This window comes from Pyrgilauda ruficollis, unplaced genomic scaffold (genome assembly GCF_017590135.1).
Source record: "Pyrgilauda ruficollis isolate IOZ18807 unplaced genomic scaffold, ASM1759013v1 scaffold138, whole genome shotgun sequence".
Classification (NCBI taxonomy): Eukaryota; Metazoa; Chordata; class Aves; order Passeriformes; family Passeridae; genus Pyrgilauda; species Pyrgilauda ruficollis.
This window is the reverse complement of record NW_024512321.1, coordinates 859,371-872,759: the sequence shown is the minus strand read 5'-3', so window position 1 is coordinate 872,759 and position 13,389 is coordinate 859,371.

Sequence of the window (13,389 nt, the reverse complement as noted above, 5' to 3'; positions counted from 1 at the left end):
GAGCAGGGATCAGGGCATCCCTGATTTTACCCACAGCAGCCTTCACCCTCTGCCTGAATAGCCCAATTCACCCAACCCCACCAAGGTTGGACACCTCCGAAGTGGCACATCCAGCCCTGCAGCTGTGCCCAGCCCAGAGATTTCAGCTCTGCCTGGGCAGGAGGAGCCTGCAGGATGCTGCCATGTCCTGCTTTCTAAAGTCCCTGCATGGCACAGTCCTCCCACGAGGGAAAGGTGACATCCCTGGTGGAGCACCCACCACCTTCCCTGCCTGTGCTGGTGATGCTCCTGGAGCAGCAGCCTGGATGTGGCCAATGGAGGGCACTCTTAGCCATGCACACAAACCCACACACAAACACTCCATGGAAAAAAAAAAAGCCACCAAACCCCACACAAAAAACCCCAAGGAAAAAAAAAAAAAAAAAAAAAAAAAAGGAGAAAAAAAATCAAAATGACTGCAGGAAGGGCATCCTTCCCCACTGCTGCCTGTAGGAGCATTCCCAACACCCTTTCCTGGTCTGTTCCCACTGGTTCAGCACTTCCAGCTCCCCTTTCTCTCTCCACTGGCTCCAGATGTGCCACTGGCTGGGATTTACTTCCCTCTGCTTTTCCTTCTCCTGACCTTGGTGCACGGCTGACATCCCAGCAGGGTGAAAGCCACTCTCACTGAGCTAATCCTCCCTTCCTGGGGCTTCCCATTTCCCTGTGAGAAGGTCCCCAGACTTCACATTAAATATCCCTTTTGCCTGAGGCAGAAAAATGCCTGGCCCTGAAAAGTCCCTTGCCACTCTGAGAAAACACAGGAAAGGAATTTGTTCTGTCCTTATTCACAAGGAACTGTGAGCAGAGAGAGAGAGGAAAAAAAAAAAAGCTGCAACAGCTTGGAAATTTGGGGTTTTTTTGTGAGGGAGCAAAGCAGAGTGGAAATGCCTGGAAAAACACAGTGGCATCTGTGAGCTGACAGCACAGAGAGGAGTCAAGAATGGCTCAGACCTGAGTGTTGTTTGGCTCTGCTGGGCTGTAGGGACAGGAGTTAACCCTGGAAGGCATCCAGGGAGCTTGGACAGGTTCTGGAGCAGCACCTCTTCCATAAAATCAGAGCTCAAAATCAGGGTTTTTCCTTAGTATTGATTTTTGTGGTCCATTTGCCTTCCCTGGAAGTGCTCAAGGCCAGGTCTGAGGGCTTTGAGCAAGGGAAAGGTATCCCTGGCCGTGGCAGAGGGGGTGGAATTAGATGATATTTAAGGTGCCTTCCAACCCAAACAACTCCATGATTTTCAAACCACAGATTTCTGCATGGCCCCCTCGCATCCTGGGGTATTTGCTCCATCACTGCAGGGACTGATGTGCTTCCCCCTGCCTCTCTCTGAGTCTCCTGAGTGCAGAGAAAGCCAAAATATCACCTGCTTGTTGTGTTAATAAATTCTATATTTAATATAAACACACACCAGCATCCTTCATCCCAAATTTCTCCCGGCTCCAAGCAGGAATGGCACCTGCCTTAGGGGTAGACCAGCAGATATGGAGCAGCCTGCAGAACAGCATGAACAGCGTGGGAAATGTTTGATTCTGATGGAAATTGGCTTGTAGGTCAGGATCTTGATCCTATTTCAACTTTCAAAGGCAGGAAGAGGGGATGTGGGGAAAGGGAGGGCTGGGAAATGGGAAATATCTAGAAATGGATCATCCTGGGGCTTTCAACCACAATGAGGAGACTCCAAAGCCCCTGAGCTTTGGTTGAACCCTCCCATCTGTGATGTCCTTCAGCACTGCCCAGATGGGGAGACACAATCAGGGGCAGCCAGATTTGAATCCTGGCTCCAGGATTTGTGCACTCTGTCAGGGAAGCATCTCTGCCAGTCCTTTCCCACCTGAAAAGATGGATGTGAGAAGCATCCTCTGCTTTCCTTTGGGGCTCCATGAGCTGAAGAATTCCAGCAGAGTGCTGGAGATGATGATTCATTTCCAACCAACCAGGATTTCATCCCACAAGGAGATTGGTTTTAAGACTAAGGTGTCTGTTCCAGATGATGTTAACTATAGATGGGCTAAAAGCTCTCAGGGTTTGCAAGGTCAGGCTCAGTTCCTTGCTCTGGATGATTTTTTTTCAGTGGGTGGGATCAGGGGACAGCTGAGCACAAAGACTGGAGCTCAAAGTCCAGGATCCAGTCAAAATTCTGTAGGGAAAGTCCTGGCCAAGCAGGAGGGCCACCTGTGCTCCAGATGTGGCTGGCTGAGGAGAGGGGGCTCAGGGCTCTGCTGGCTCCAGCACAGCCTCAGGCAGGTGTTCTCTGTGCTCTTGGTGTCATTTAACCATCATTACATCCCAATCCACATCTATTTTTGTCCTCAACTTTGCTCTACATGGGTGCAAATCTCTTGGCATTGCCTCTTGGGAGCCCTGGCAGGACCTGGAGTTTCTCAAGGATTTTATAGGTGTGGCTTTGATGTCCTGGCACAGCAAAGTCAAGGAGCACCTGGGGGTTCTTGGCAGAAGGTTTTTGATGGAGGTCATAATGTGACATCTCACCCTGCCTCAGTTTACCTCAGTTTAAGGAAAGCAGACTGAAATCCCAGTGAGGAGTAGGATTACAGCAAGCCTGCTGTGAGTTCCCAGGCATCTCCTCACTCCCAGGGGAATACACAACCCCTCTGATCCTGGTAAAACCAGCTTTTCCTCCATGCCAGCATCACCCGTACTCCCTGCCTGGCCTAACTCCCACCCATCCCCATCAGTGGTACCAAGAAATACCATGGATTCTGCACCAGCAAATCCTAGAAAAATCCCATTTTCCCCCTTCCCTTACTCCTGCTTGCCAATGCTCACAGCCAGCCCTTTGGGGTCTTTTTCCCTACGTCACCACACTGAGTGTAAGGGTTACACAAGAGGGCTTCTGAGGGCAAGGTCACCCCAAGGAGTGAACAGAAACGCTTCCACCGCTGCTCATTGGAGCTGGGAACCGGGATGGGATTGATTGGGAATTCAGCTGGAGGTTAAAAGCACTGGCATTAGCTGGGGAGCTAAGTGGGAACCCCCCGGGGATAGGGGGTATTTAGGGAGGGGCTGTGTGTGCATGAGGCTCAGGCTTGCACGGGGACAGGGTGTACAGGGATGTTTGGCACAGCTAAAACTGGGCTTTGGGATTCCTGGGGCGCACGTCCTGACACTGATGACCTCTGCATCCCACATCAATCCCATCCTCAGGCTCCTTTCCTGGCCCCTGAGGAGAAAAGCCTTGACACAGCTCCTGTTCCTCTGGCTAAACTCCTATTCCTAAAGTAGAACAGCCTTCCACAGGGTATAATGCTCTCTCCTGAGCTGTGCCCTGGCATGGTCTGGGGTGGGGATTATTGGCTTTGGCAAAAACCTCACCAGGAAATGTCCTGAGATGTGCAGGCAGTGATGCATAAGTATTTCAGGCCAAAATTTAGGGAGAAATTCTTCCCTGTGAGGGTGGTGAGGCCGTGGCACAGGTTGCCCAGAGAAGCTGTGGCTGCCCCATCCCTGGAAGTGTTCCAGGCCAGGCTGGACAGGGCTTGGAGCTACCTGGGATAGTGGAAGGTGTCCCTGCCCATGGCAGAAGGCTGGAACTGGATGATCTTTATGGTTCCTTCCAACCCAAACTTTTCCTACCCCATGGCACCTCGGAGCTGGGCTGCCCAAGGGAAACCAAAGGAGACAGAGACCCAAACAGCTGATTTTGCAACCAGCTTGGGGCTAGGATCTGCACAAGCCCAAGTCCAAGTGCTTCTCCCAGCACCAGGAAAGGAGATTTCCACTTTGCCGCTCTCCAGCTCGTACCTGGCTGGGGATAACCAACAGCAGGAGATGACCAGGGGCCTCTGACCAGCCCCAGTGCATGGAAAATGTAATGTGGGCTCTTCTTCTGGCTCCTTCCATGGCTCTGAATGACCATGCCTCAGTTTCCCCCCACCAGACAAACAATGTTTACACTCCCCCAGTGATGGGGATAAATTTCCTAGGAGGCAGCTGGGAAAAGATGGAAAGACTGCATCAGAGTCCAATTTTACATCAACCCTGAAGGTGCACCATGCTGTTTTTGAATGCTGCTGCCTCAGCAAAGTTAAAACTGGATTGGGAACATTTCCCCTTCTGACAACAGGAATTCAGCTTGTAATTTTAGGCATTCAGTTTCCAATGCCCAGCGAGGACGTCATTAAATTGCACACAGAAGTACCGTGAGATCCTATTGCTCAGATCTGCAATTTTCCAGCAATGGGAAGATGGAGATTCAGGCTGTGCCTACCAAAGACACTTAGAATAGAGGTCCTTTCAGTAAAACCAGAACTGTGGCCATCCCTGGCCTTAGTTTCACTGTCCATAGAGTGAGGACCACAAAAGAAATTGAATTCCAGGATCGCTTTAGCGATGGGAGAGATTCCATCTGCTTCCACAAGGGCTGAAATGAGAGGCTTTGGAATCTCTGATACCACACTAAAGTAGGCAAATGGGAACTTCCTAGAGTCATGGAGGTGGCAGAAATATCTGAGCTTGAGCAGGGTGTGAAACCTTTCTACCAAGCTGAGCACAGTCCCTGAAGGTGGAGAGAAACAGAGACAAAGCAAATCCCTTTTTTAAGCCCCAAGTTTCCACGGTTTTGGATCCAGCCATGACCTTGGAGCAGCAGAAGTCTGCACCCTGCACTTACAAAGCAGAAGAACAATAAATATGTGTATTCCTGCAGCACCTTCTCCCCGAGGTCCTCGGGGCACATGGGGAGCAGCAGTGAATTAAGGCTGGTGAGGCAGGGAGCCATCCTCACTGACCCCAAAGCCTGAGCACAAACTAAAGGAAGTAGTTTTTCACACTGCTCGTAATTCAATTGGGGACCTCATTTGCCACAGGATGCTGTGGAGGCTGAAGGCATAAAAGGGTGACAAAATGGATTAGGGAATGTGTGGAGGAGAGGCCAATCCATTGCTCTTGAGCAGGATGGTCTGGGAGCAACTTCAAGTCTCAGGGTGGCTCTTTCTGTGCTTTTCCTTCAGCCTTTCATGGGTCATCCAGATGGATTTGGGTAGCCCTGGGTTGGAGCATTTCCCAATTTCAGACTGGGGGGTGGTGGATGAAGAATAGCCCTGAGGAGGAGGATGTGGGTAGCCCTGTGTTGGGGCAATCCCCAGTTTCAGACGGGGGGATGATGGATGAAGAGTAGCCCTGAGGAGGAGGATTTGAAGACACTGGTGGATGAGAGGTTGGACACAAGCCGGCACTGTGAGATTGCAGCCCAGGAAAACAACCAGATCCTGGGCTGCTTCAAAAGAAGAGTGGCCAGCAGGGTGAGAGGAAGGTGATTTTGCCCCTCTGGTGAGATCTCAGTGCTGGATCACTCAGCACAAGGATGGCATGGAGCTGGTGGATGCAGAGGAGAGCATCCAAAAAATGATCTGAGGGCTGGAGCCCCTCTGCTCCAGACAGGCTGGGAGAGCTGGGGTTGCTCACCCTGAAGAAGAGAAGGCTCCAGGCAGACCTCATTGCAGCCTTTCAAAATATACAGAAAGCTTGTAAGAAAGAGGGAGAGATGCTTCCTACCAAGGCCTGTGACAACAGGACAAGAGACAGTGGCTTTAAACTGAAGGAGGGCAGGTGCAGGTTGGATACGAGGAAGGAATTTTTTTATAACGAGGGTGGTGAGGCACTGGAAGAGGTTGTTCAGAGAAGCTGTGGCTGCCCCAAACCTGGAAATGTTTCATGCCAGGTTGGATGGGACTTTGAACAACCTGGTCTTGTGGAAGGTGTCCCTGCCCGTGGCAGAGATTTTGCAGCCAGATCCTTCAGGGTCCCTTTCAAACCAAGCCCCACTATGCTGCTGCCCATGGAAGCAGGGGAGTGGAGTAGATGATCTTTAAAAATCCCTTCCAAAACCAGTCTACCCTCTGATTCCATGATTCTATGTCTCTTACTCCTTCCCTAAATAACCATTCTTTCATTTACTGTAGAAAGGTGCAGGGATATTGTATCAAGCCACAAAAAATATGTTCACACTGCCAAACCATCTACAGAGCCTGAAACTAAAAAGAGTGTCACAAATCACATCCACGTTGTTAAAACCCCCTCCCAAAATGGGTTGGCCAGATCCATCCCTCCCACTCCACTCTGTGGGAAAGCAGCCCTTGGGATGGATGGTGATCTGCCCTGACCCAAATTCCTCTGGAGTGTCATGCTCATCCCCACGCAGGGCCGTGCCTGAGCTAACCCTGCTGGACAGCAAAGGATCCTGCCTGCTGTGCTCTCTGGAGCCTCCCCTTTTCCTCACGGGCTCCTCGGGGCAGAAACTGCCTTCCAGGCTCCCCTGTAACAAACCCTGGGATGCTGGAATGCAGGGAGGCTGGCAGAGGGATGCAATCACAGCACAGGCGTTAACAAGCTGGATTATTCCTCACATCTCATCCATCAGTCTCATGACAAGCAGTTCAGGATTTGCATAAACGAGACAGATGTACTCTCTTCCCCTTTCCAGTCCTCTCTCCAGGAACCCTTGAGCAGTGTGACGCGGGAGAGGAGATTACTGCTGAGGGGCAGGCAGGGGGGGTTATTGGGAGGCAAAGTTCTTCCTCTGTTCTCACTTTCTTTGGCTTTGTTCAATCGTGGGAGATGATGGAGGACATTATGGAGTGATTTGCGCAGCACTGAAGATGTGCTGGTTCGGGGCTGGGGTTAGCGAGCTGTCTGTGTGCAGCCTTGATGAAGATGAAGGGCTGAAGGAGAACGGTTTATATTTATTCTGAGGAGGGCTTGGGTGATGCTTCATCACAGGGATGACAGCAGAATCTGGATTTTTACACGCTCCTTTATTTGTATGAGTCTTTACTTGTGGCACAGAGGACAGGAAGACAGGACTGAAGAGCTGGAGGGCAGCTGGAGGTCTGCAGGCAAGAGGGCTTAAATTTGGGTTACAACACAAGACCCAAGGCCTTGGAGGGGAATTCAGCTACAAAGCCATGTGCTGGCAATTCTTCTTGCCCCATTTCCTCCAAAGAAAGATTTTGAGGCTCTTCCTCCTGCTTCCACACCTGCAGTGTTTAGGGAAAACTTAGCCCCAGGTGTTCCCAAGCAGCCCTGCAGTGTCAAACCCACCTGTGCAGCACGGGAACCTGCCTCAGTGAGCCAGGAAACATAGGAATGATGAGAAAGGTGCCAGGAGGTGAGGACTGGTGCCTTTTTTGCCCAGAGGATAGACTGACCCAGCACAGTGGACGTCTCCAGTCTCCCAGGACAACCCCTGGAGGGGCAGGGGCATCTCCACATGTAGTTCCAGGCTGGAATCCAGCAGAGTGTGGTTGGGAATGCAAGCCCCCACCTCGTGCCAGACACAATGAGCAGATGGCCCTCCTTTAGATCCTGAAGAACAGGAATCCACATGCCAAATCAATGCTAATTTGCCCTTTTGCTGTCTGTCTCCACAGGCTACAGGCTCTGCTGCTGAAGGATACGGAGCAGGGGCTGTGTTTTGGCTCTGGGGCCAGGCATGGCACAGCTTGTGGACACACCCCAGCCCTCCTTCCCTCTGAGAGGGGCTGGCCTCATCCCACGGAGCTGCAGGAGAAAGTCCCTTGGCTCAGCCATCTGCCACCATGTGTCCTGGCACTGCCTTGGGCCAAAGCTTCACCAGGGAGCATGGAAATAATTAATTGGTCTGGATGATCACTCTTGTGCCTGCCTGTAATCCCTGAGCTATTTATGAGGAGAGGTGGAACCTCAGAGGGAGTGCATGGACATGAACAGCAAAAGGGGGTGTTCCCTCAGGTGTCACTGCAGCAGCTGAGGGGTGGGGGAGATCAGAGAATCATAAAATCATGGAATGGTTTGGGTTGGAAGGGGCCTTAAAGGCCACCCAGTTACCACCCTCTGCCTTCAATCCAGCCTTCCACTAGACCAGGTTAATCAGATCCCTGTTCAGCTGGTCTGGAATCCCTACAGGAATGGGGAGTCCACAGCCTCTCTGGACAGCCCCAGCTCTCTGATCTCCCTCTGGGGAGCAAATCCAGGTATCATATCTGTGGGATCAGGTAGACTTTTGCATTGGAGCCACATTAGGGTGGGGGGGCTTTTCCCTGTCTTACCCTTCTCTGCACATAAATCATCAAATTTTTGAGTAGACTGTGACCCCTGCCAGTACCAGCAGCAGATCAAAGCATTCCCCTCAACCCTCAGCATTCCTGACCCAAAGGGCAAGGTGAGGAAAATCATTAATCCTTTTTTTTTTTTTTTTTTTTTTTTCAGGGCTGCCCTTTGGTAACTCACAAAAAGCCAGTAAACGTGGGTAGAGCGAGTAGATCCTGGTTAGAGGAGCAGGAGCACAAAGTTTGCTGCCAGTGCTTTTCATGAGAACTGGATCAGTGCTTTTTCCCTCTCCCTCCTTCCCTCCTTCTCCTTTGCCTTTGCAGAGTGCGACAGCGTGGGGATGAATCGCCTGATTGTGTGCTCCTCTTTCCCCCGCCACGCCGCTCCAACAGCAGGGCTGGGGGATGGAAAAGGAGCCCAGCTGCCTCTTGTGGGCTGTTCTCTCTCCACCCACCAAGCACTTTAAATCAGACACAAATTAACACCAACTCCTGGCATCCTTTATTAGCCAGGATTGGCTCAGCCTTAGTTTGCTTTGCTTCTATCTTCTATTTTAATATTTCGTATCTTTCCACCCCAGCCCCACCTTCCTGAAGAGCACACCTAACAATACCAGCAATGCTCTGGAGAGCAGGGATGGCCCTCAGCTCTTACAGGTGGTGTTGATTTCTGGTTTTTCGATCTTTAAACCACGCACTGTGCCCCAGCAGGGGACAGCAGTCCCTCAAATGTCTCGTATTTCTGGGATTTTTTCCCACCCAAATTGCTCTCAAATCATCATTGAGGGAGAAACGCCATGCACAGAGTCACGAACATGATGAACGTCACCTTTAGGGTAGAGAGTATTTGTCATTTGTCATCTGAGAAGAAAATTATGTAAGATCTCCTCTCCAGCACAGGGAATTGAGGTTGCTGAAATTTGACTGCCTAATGTGGGACATGGTGCAGGTAAAATCCTCAGTCCTCTGTAGCTGCAAGGGATCACTGTCTCCAAAGGCTCCACAGTGGCTTAAACATTAGGAGATGTCCCCACACTCTGGGAAAGGTGGCACCAACTTGGTAACTGATCCTCATCACAATGGGGCCCCAGGACCAGAGTCTAAAGAAGAGCCATCACTGGTGAAAAATGAAAGGACTTCATTAAGAGCCACAAAGATGGTCAGAGGGCTGCAGCACCTCTTCTCAAAGGCTGAGAGAGCTGGGGCTGTTCAGACCAGTCAGAGAAGAGAAGACTCCAGAGACACCTCAACACAGCCTCCCAGTGCCTTAAGGGAGCTTATGAAAGGGAGGGAGAGGGACTTTTTACATGAGCAGATAGGGACAGGACAAGGGTATGTGGTTTTAAACTGAAAAAGGACAAAGTTAGATTAGAGATTAGGAAGAAATTTTTCTCTGTGAGGGTGGTGAGGCCCTGGCACAGGTTGCACAGAGAAGCTATTGCTGCCCCATCCCTCAAAGTGTCCAAAGCCAGGTTGGATGGGGCTTGAACAACCTGGGATAGTGGAAGTTGTCCCTGCCCATGGCAGGGGGTCGGGACTGGATGATTTTGAAGGTGCCTTCCAACCCAAACCGTTCCACAATTCTGTGTTCACAGGGCCCTGTCCCTCTTATTCTCCTGGTTTTTCAGTCCCCATCAGTAACGTGCCTGATGGAGACAAGATGAGAAGAACAAATAATGGGTTTCCTGCTGGAAGCACCATGGAATTGTCTGTCTCCTCCTGGCTGGCTGCTTGGCCACGTTTGCCAAGCCGTGCACCATTCGGCAACTGTCAAACCTTTTGTGGATTTCCATCTCTGCAATATTCGTTTCTTAGCAACTCTGTTTGCTTTTAGCAAAAACAAAATGTCTCTGCCTGTGGTGTGCTATTTCAGGAAGAAATGGTGCTGTTTCAGGTCCACGCCAGTCAGAAGGACCCTGGTGAAAATGGTCCTGTCTGCCCACTCACTCTTAAGAAACTGAGTGAAATTCTTATTTGTTTCTTGCGTTCCACCTGCCGCAGGGAAAGCGCAGCAATCCTGGGCACGGGCTGTGGCAAACAGCTCCGACTGCTACACTGCTGCTCCACAGTCCCTGCTGTTCCTGGACCCTGGAGTAGATTGTATAACCCAGGTAATGAAGGTACAAGTCAGCAGCAAATTTTACAGCAAAGTTCTAGCGAGAAAATGCAGTTTGTGACCCCTGTGTACTTTATTGGGAATGTCCTTGGGCTTGCAAACTTTGATTGCATCCAGCTCCACCAGAAGCTCTGCCAGCACATCCTGCTTGAGAGAAAGAACAATGAACTTTGAGGGCTGACCTTGTAAAAAAGCTCAGCAACAATTTCTCCCATGGACCAAGAGTGAGCAGCACAATGTGAGGGTCACTGTGTCATTTCAGGATCCATGTTTTTCATTTCTTTATTTCCATGTCATCACAGAATGGTCTGGGTTGGAAGAGACCTTCAAGTTCATCTCATTCCATCCTTGCCATGGGCAGGGACACTTTCCACTAGACCAGATTGCTCAGAGTCCCATCCATCCTGGCCTTGGACACTTCCAGGGATGGGGAGTCCATCCCATTGTTTCATTCCCACCAAAATGTTACAAATCCAGTCTCTGTCTAGTGGAAACTGGAATGAGTGGCCAGCTCCTCTGCAACACAAGTTTTATCCTCCTTCACGAGTTCCCAGTAAGAGTAAAGACACACAAACTGACATTAAACAGCATCAGCACCTCTTGAGATTATGATTTAGGAGATCTGATCGATTGGAAACTAATTCCAATTAAAAACCAACCAGGCAGAAATGCTGCCTCACTTCACAGGCTCGGGAAGGAGCTGAATTAAATAAGATCCCAGAAAAACAAATGGGACTTGAAGGCATTTAGCATCAGTGTGGGGAGACGGATGAATGGAAATGAGACTTTTAGAAGGTGAAGATCAGCTGTGCTTTAAATATAACTGCAGACATCAACTCTCCCACCCATCACAATCCCTCTATTTTATGTTCTCAGTTTGAGCCAAGTTGAGTTGAGTTGAGCCCTGAACATACCCCACACCTATGAATTCCTCAGAATATTTAGGACAGGATAAAGATCTCACCAACTCAGTCTGCCTCTGGCATAAGGCTTTACTTTTCCATTGCTGTGTGCCCATGGGAACTCCTGGCCCCCTGATGTCTGATTTGTGGCATTTTATACACTTTGCAAGTGGCTCAAATGATGATGACTCTCAGCATGAATCCAAAAATCCCCAAAAGCAGGTTAAAAACCAGGCTAGACAAAGAGGGAAAAAATAAGACTTGAATTTTAAAGATCTGTCACTGGCAAAACAATACGTGCATGATGAGAATAAAGGGAAGGAACTCAGCAACCCCAGAGTTAAAATCTTGAGGCCTCAGGATGCCTCTGAGAATCAATGAAGTTGGACATGGAACTCAAGTGGTGTGGGAACTTGTACAGTTTGTAGCCATTTTCTCTGGAAATAAGGACCATCCGTCTTTGATATAGATCCAAAGTTATTCACTGAATCCAAGAAGCCTCAGTGACGTCAGCGGGGCCAGGAATCCATCTCTTTATTCCTGAGCTGAATGCCTACATATTGTTTTCATGCAGCTGTAAAGACCTCTTTTATTCATCTTCTTGATTTTTCTCTGGCTCATTCATCCTGATTCATCCTCCTCTGCTCAGAGCTCCTTGAATATCCTGCAAGGAGCCCACACACTCAGACACATTCTTGCCCGAGCCTGCATCACAGTGTATTTGTCCAAATAATTTTTACTGAAATAAAGTTCCTGCCTTGCAAGATTGCCAAGAGCAATTGTTTTGGTGAATCATAAATACTGCAGAAAGTAAATGTTGGTTCAGGTTGTTTGTTTCCACCCTTGTCAGACCAAGCTCGAAGGGTGCGCACATTCCTCAGGAAACTGAGATTTTAATTCAGCAAATAAACAATGATCTCAATGGATATTCATTAGGAGAGTCCTACATTTGACTCTGGGAGGTGAATCTGCAGAAAATTGTGAACTTCTCCCTGCCAAGGATCACCAAAGAGCAGCAGAAGTGCGGCAGTAAATATGTGTGTACATCCTCACCTCTCTGCTCAACTTCCTCACCTTGCCTAAAAACCACCCTCTCCAGGCTAAGGAGTGACCCAGGAAGATCCCAGGGCCGGAAGGAGAAGATCAAGCAGATTGTGCCACTGTCACTTGTGGGTTGAACCACAATGGAGAGAGGTACTGTGCATTTTATCTGAAGCTTTTTCAAGGAAAAGTACATAAATTGCCCAAGAAAAAATTTTTTTTTTTTTACTCCTACTTTAATCACTGGGTTTTGATGTTTAAGATGTAGGCAGGACCACCTGGAAGATGACAGAGTCATTGGAATTGGAATTGGAAAGGACCTTCAAGATCATCTCACTCCAACCCCCTGCCATGGACAGGAACACCTTCCATTAAATACTCAGAATGAGTGATTTAGTCCATCTTTGGATGCCTAAAAGAGAGAGATGTCAATCTGAGCTGTCCCCTCAAGATTCCTTGGTCTTTCTATGGGAAGAAATGGGAATTTGCAGCAAGGAGTGATTTTGGACAAAGCTCCTGTGATACAAAGTCTTGGGCAGTCCCTGACAGAGGAGCTTCCAGGGGCACATTTTGGGATCACTGCTGTCCCCATGCCTTTGGGAAGGGCATAAGTTCCCATGGACAAATTTATCCTTGGACAAATTCCTCAGTAGCACTGCTCAGTGAAGACGATTCATGGGGAGACAGGAACTGGACCTCCAAATAGGGATCCAGATGCCACTTCAGGACTAATGCCAAAAAATGTTGTAGAGCCAGGGTTCTTTTCCAGAGCTCACTCTGAATTTGTTTCCTGATATCAATGGAAGATCCTTATCTTCTTCAGCAGATACTGATTGCAAGGCCCTCTAAATTTTTCTTTAACACAAATAATATATAAAGGTAACACTGTCATATTTCATAATGTGGTGACTGTAATTCCACTCCTGTTAAAGAGCAATTGCAGTGTAATTATGATAAGTGTGTTCTCTGACACGCTTTAATACCACAAATACAAATGTAACGTAATTATACTCCATTACGATATATATTAATACTGCAATTGAATTTCACAATAATGCAATAATATAATTGGTAATTATGGGATGCATTGCATGTATCAGTGCTTCACATATGTGCACACGCATGCACACACCCCCTCGTGTCTCGGGGAAGAAGTGACTGAGTGGCTCATGGTGTGGCTGAGAATAAATACTGTAAATGTCACTGCAGTGCTGTACATTCAATTCAGGTAGCACAGGGACACCA